This window comes from Lepisma saccharinum, chromosome 18 (assembly GCF_977018435.1).
Source record: "Lepisma saccharinum chromosome 18, izLepSacc3.1, whole genome shotgun sequence".
Classification (NCBI taxonomy): Eukaryota; Metazoa; Arthropoda; class Insecta; order Zygentoma; family Lepismatidae; genus Lepisma; species Lepisma saccharinum.
In genome coordinates, this window is record NC_139246.1 from 39709658 (window position 1) to 39715657 (window position 6000).

Consider the following 6000-nt stretch of genomic DNA (forward strand, 5'->3'; position numbering starts at 1 on the left):
TTCTCTGTTGATTGGGTACGCTGTTGATTTCGATGGCTTGCAGAGAATGCAGTTTAGCGAATTTAGTATCGACGCCGAGCAGATTACTGTGAACTTGTCCGAGTTTATTTTCGATGGGCAGCAAATGCTCGATTATGGTATCTGTTACGGCAGAAAACGACGGTTTGATTTTCACTTCCACGTTCAACTGCTTGTAGTTTTCGTTGAGTTCTTGCAACTTGGCACCGAAAGAAGCCAGCGTGGATTCCTGCGTGGATTCCAGCACTCCAACTTGATCTCTGATGTTGACGACAATGTTCTGAAGGTTCTCGACTTGATTCAATTTCGAGCTCTTCTCAGTAAGATCGTTCACGATGCTTCGCATCTCTGTGAACTGCGTGTGAAGGTCGGCGACGCTCTGCGAAGTGGGCAGCGTCGACACCAGCGAAGTAATTTCGTCTCGAATCTCTTCCACGTTCGCCGTTTCCGTTTCTAGTCGTTTCAGCATTCGAGATATGTTTCTTTTCAAAGCGTGCAATTCTTTGGAGGTGGGGAGATTGGCCACCCTACTCTCGAGATCGCTCAATGAACTTTTGATGTCGTTCGAATCGGATAGTGCCGTCACCGCCGTTTTCAATTTTTCCAAATCTTCGCTCGAAGGCACGCTCGTCCGTAACGATTCCAAGTCACCCTGTATGTTGTCGAGTACGTGATGAAAATGAGCGAGATTCGTTTCGACGTTCAAATTTTCTAAATATTCGATCTTCTGCTGAACCGTGCTTAACGTGTCTTGAATGCTCGTCAACGCTCTTGATTCAGAGTGAATATTTTTAATTTCTTCGTTGATCAATTCCAAGGACGCCTGAAGCGTAGCGATGGTGGTTTGAATGTGTTCGAAATCTTGATAGGCCTCCAATTGAATTTTTATGTTCGCGACGCTTTTACCGATGACCTGCAGTTCGTCCGACGATGGTAGGTTCGTCATTGTATCTTCCAAAGTCTGCAACTTGGATTTAATTTCTTCCAACGTGCTGGTGAATTCTTCTTGTAATTTGGAAACGACGACATGTAAGCGTTCTGCATCTATATCGTTCACGACGGTTTGAAGTTCAGAGAAATTCTTTTCTATTGCGGAAGTTCGTTCTTCGATTTCGAGTTTCAATTTTTCCAAATCTTCATTTTTCGATTGAAATTGCTGTAATTTGGCCAAATCATTTTGAAGCGAATCCACGCTCAACTGTATATTTTGAACGCTGTCGTAAGAAGGTACGTCGACATAATTATTTATCAGCGTCTTCAGTTCGGAATCGATTTTCAGAATGGGGTCGAGACATTGCGTTTGGAGCGTAGCGATTTCCGACTCTAAACTTTTGTTTAAGGTTTCCTGCAAAGCGATCAAATCGGTCCTCAACTTCTTAACTCGAATGTCCAACATGAGAATCTCTTCTGCGTGGTCTACACGCTTGGTGTTGCCGAAAATGTCGTTAGGCATTTTTGGTTAACGGTTATTTATAATAGGATAGACGATTCGTAATTCTTCAAAAAGAGGAATAAGTTTGTCGTAATCTCCGAGGACTTCCATGTAAAAATAATCTCCTGCAGACACATCGTACGTAATGTTAGAAAGCATCTTGTCGTGCTTGATTCGAAAAATATTCTTGCCGGTAGAAATTTTGATTTCGCCTGCGTTTTCCGGATTCACGGTGATTTGAAGTTTCCCGTCGATCGGAATTTCGTAGAAATGTAAATTGTTATTAAAAACATAAAACATCTTGCCCACATCGTCATTCAGTTTCGTCCAAATGCTGTTGAGATGAACAATCAGTAAACCCTTGAGTTTAGATAATACGGAAGGTAAGAGGTTACTGGAATTTGGTGGTGCAGTCTCCATGTTGATCTGTTTGCGGAAGCCAAAAAGATTCATTGTCTTTGTTAGTTATTTAAGAATACGGTCAAAGTTTTTTTTGTAATGACACGCAAAGTTTTTTTTTTGTTTGCTTGCGTCACAATACAGGCACGCGCGCGCACGTGTGTGTGTGCGACACATTGTTCCCGAAAGAGGTTTACAAAAGTCACGATATATAAACATTTGGTCCCACAGTTGGAAAATTACGATAAGTTGCATTCAAAAGTTTCAAAATATCATATAGTAGAATTTTTGTAGAGTGGGTAGGCAACACCGACGAGCCTCAAATAATAATTCAAGACTCGTCGGTGTTGCCAACTCCTATTTGTAGGTTAGCTTAGCCAGTGAAAGATCATATAGTGGAATTTTCTTCGGATGGGTTGGTAAAACCCAAGCCTCAAAAAAAAACATCCAATAGTGTTGCCAGATGTAAACAGAGGGCAATAGACCCCCCCTCATAAAAGGCTACAGTAAGCCCACAGTGTTGCCAACACTAGGCCCTTCAACAGTATTGCCAGACATAAAAAATACATGGACCCCTCAGGTTCTTTGATAAAAATTTACAGTGAAAAAACCCAGTAGGTTAACAACACTGTCAATCTACGGTAGTGTTGCCAGATGTAAACAGAGGGAAATAAACCCCCCCTCATAAAAGGCTACAGTAAACCCACAGTGTTGCCAACTCTGCCCTCAAAATATACATCATAAAAGGCTACGACGAGCGCCACAACCTTGGTGATTTTTTTGGGTAAGGAGTTGGCAACACTGCGCCTTACGAGAAAAATCCATTAAGGCGATCGAGCCCCACGAGCCCCAATTGATGACTTGGTACCCGGACACTAGGTCTACTCACACCATTCTTATATGGGTCAAGTATACCTTTCCGCGGCGGGTCTGCTTACACGACCAAGTGATTTGAGGTATACGGCGGACTCAAGAAGTTTTGAGTGGTTAAATTTCTTTTGTTTAAAGGAAATTTGAAATTGAGAAGGTTTTTATTATTTTTATTGTGTTTCAAATTTGAATTTCACTTTTTTAATTCCCTGATGCTATATTTTGTTACCACCTGGAGTTTCAACGAAACTCAGAAGTAGCATTTACTGAAATTTTGTCTTACATTGCATATTTATGAACCACGGCAAATTGCACCGGCCTAACGTTTATTAGGAGGCCATTAGAGGCTTGTCAAAGCAACGTCTTAATGACACTAATAGCTTGCTTTGCGCAACACAAATTTTATTTATTTATTTTAAGGGTTCACACCATAATAATTTTTTTTTAGAATTTCAACAGAATCTAGAACACGCTTGCAACACTTACCTTTGTTTATTAATTTTACATTTTGTAGTTTTGAAGTGAAGTCTATTACTGACATTAAATTATTAGAGCAGCGCAGTAATAATTAATAGGTTAAGGCAACACATTAATCATGGACATTAATATTTTAATTACGGTTGGATATTTTATTTAAATTTTTCCTTATTTATTTTCAAAGAGTTATGGCAATTATTTTATCAATTTATTTTAATCATATTTTATTTTTGATGAGACAATTTAATTTAATTTTAAAAGAAAAGGCAGTGGAAATTAGTTGGTTTTGTGTACATGCATACTTGAATTATATATACCCATCCTATTGCAATTTCCTTTCTTTGTCATAATTTTCCCTTTATTCAACCTAACCTGTCTATACGGAACGCCATGGACAAGCAATGCCTACACCATCCATGGGCATTTTTCATGACGGACATCCGCAGGCAGTCTACTATTACCAGGCAGAAAGACTGAGTATCATTCTACGAGGGAGACATGCAGACATTTTTAAGCACTACTTCAAGGAGAGAATCGTCACCACCAATTTGAGGGAGACATGCAGACATTTCTAATTATTACCACACGGAGACTACCTTTTACAGGAAGGATGTAGTCAACCATACATTGCCCAGTATAGCGGACTATACATTATCAACAACACCTAGTGATGGAGCTAGATAAAATTTCCCTCCACACTGTTTGTAGTTCAAACAACAACTTTTCCCCATCTCCCAAGTTCTACGAGCAATTTACCACATTTTTACATTACCCCAATGCAGTCAAGACGACAAGCAATCCAGAAAGAAGAAGAAGCATAGAAAACATACACTCTACAAACAGCAGTTCCGGTCACAAACAATAATTACAGAATTGTGCTACAGTGTTTCTACACATACACATGTGAGCTCCTATCATGTGTATCTATTTGGTCATTTAACATGCATTATGGGAAACAGTACTTTTCCATAGTCCTTATATACATTTTCAGTTTTGTGTCATGCATAAGAACTAGTTTTATATGCATTTAAGTTTACATTATACTGCAAGGAAGCGACAAGCATCAGTGGTGTCAATTGACCAGTGCATCAATTAGTGCCTAATTTTTTTTTTACGATGAAATTTTGCACTTTGAATAATAAACGGACATGCAAGCAATAAAAAACATAATTACAGCACTTTCGAACATTTTAGAAAGCATGCTTTAGTGACAATATTTTATGCATATGTTTATTGCATGCAGATATTAGTGTGATATATTTTTTTTTTCTTTTCACCAACATGGAATATTGAAAGCGACACATTTGTTCGCAGAACATTTATTTGATATTTAAACTCAGGCACATAGTTTTGTCACTTGGAAGATTATTAATTTTGTGTGCAGTCATACAAAGGTATTCACCAAGCCATATATATGTATACAGTGTACAGTTTAATGTAGAAGAGAAAATGGAACGCTATAATTAAGTTTTTACCAGCGACAGTTTTCAGTGTAACTCACTATATGCATTGAATATTGTATAATACTACCTTGGAATGTGCAACATAGCCGTGCAAGTTCATATATTTAACGATTTTAGGAGTGCAGTGGCTACGTAGTTCGTAAAACATACGCACTTTGATATGATCAGGTTTTTACACGGACAAAACAGTGAGATGTGACAATGTTTTACATGCTTACTTACGTGTACTTACTTGTGCACCTTTTAAGGTTTTTCTATTTATTTGAAGAGTCTATATCAAGTGGCAATATAAATAAACATTGTGAATTCCGTTCCATTTTGCAAGACGCTCCAACCGTTGGCCTTGCGGGAGACACAGAGTCGTTACCGCGTGGCGAGGCATCACAGACTCTTGACTAGGAGCAGGTTGATGAGCAATTATACATAATACACATTACGTACACGCACATGTGATACATTAAGAGTTTTATCGCTTAACGACACGAACGTTTGTGATTTCTAGTCCTATAATAGTATATATTATTGTTTTTTACATCGTATAAACATACGAATTTGTTAGTATTAAGGGTATTATTCATTTTAGAGTTTAGGGAATAAAATTTTTTTTTTCATTCAGACTACGGCAAACAAGGGAAAGTTATGTTTTGGTGGATTTTTTTTGTATATTTGGTTTTTTATGAAAATATATGGAATTGGCGAACCTGAGTCATGTCAAGCTTTGCGATTTGACTTTTAAATTTTCAAAGGAGAAAATTTTTCCTAGGAGGCGCGAACGTATCAATCCCTAAGATTGTATGTTTATTTTATTAAGTCTCTCTGAACGCTTCATGTTGACCAGGGCATTCACTTGTTTTTCTCAGCTGTCTCAAGCCTCTTAGGCATGTTTACAATGCATTGTGTTGTGCCATGCAAACCTCCTGATCATTCAGGAAACAGGTAACACTTCTGGGTTTGGTGTCAGCGGTTTGCATGGTAGCAATTATAATAAACACGATTCGGCGATTCGGCATCGAGGAAGAGCTCGATGGCCAGGGAATATAGAGGTGAGACAAGCTGGGAAGTGACTGGACTTTGGGAATTGAGTTGGTAGAGAGAGGAGGTCAGCAAGGCAGGAGGTCGATAGTGGAAGCACGCTTTGGTCAACAAGTTAGAAGCTTACAGAGGACTTCGCTATTTTGATTCAGCTCAGAGACTTCAGTTAGACAGGTAATTATCCTACACCCAGCCATGATACAGGTTCAACGGTTCACAAAATCCAACGAGTTGCCATTGTCTTTTCAGTAGTTTAATTCCTATGTGTAATTTGTACCTTTCGCATGCCAAGCAATAACTCGTCATGTC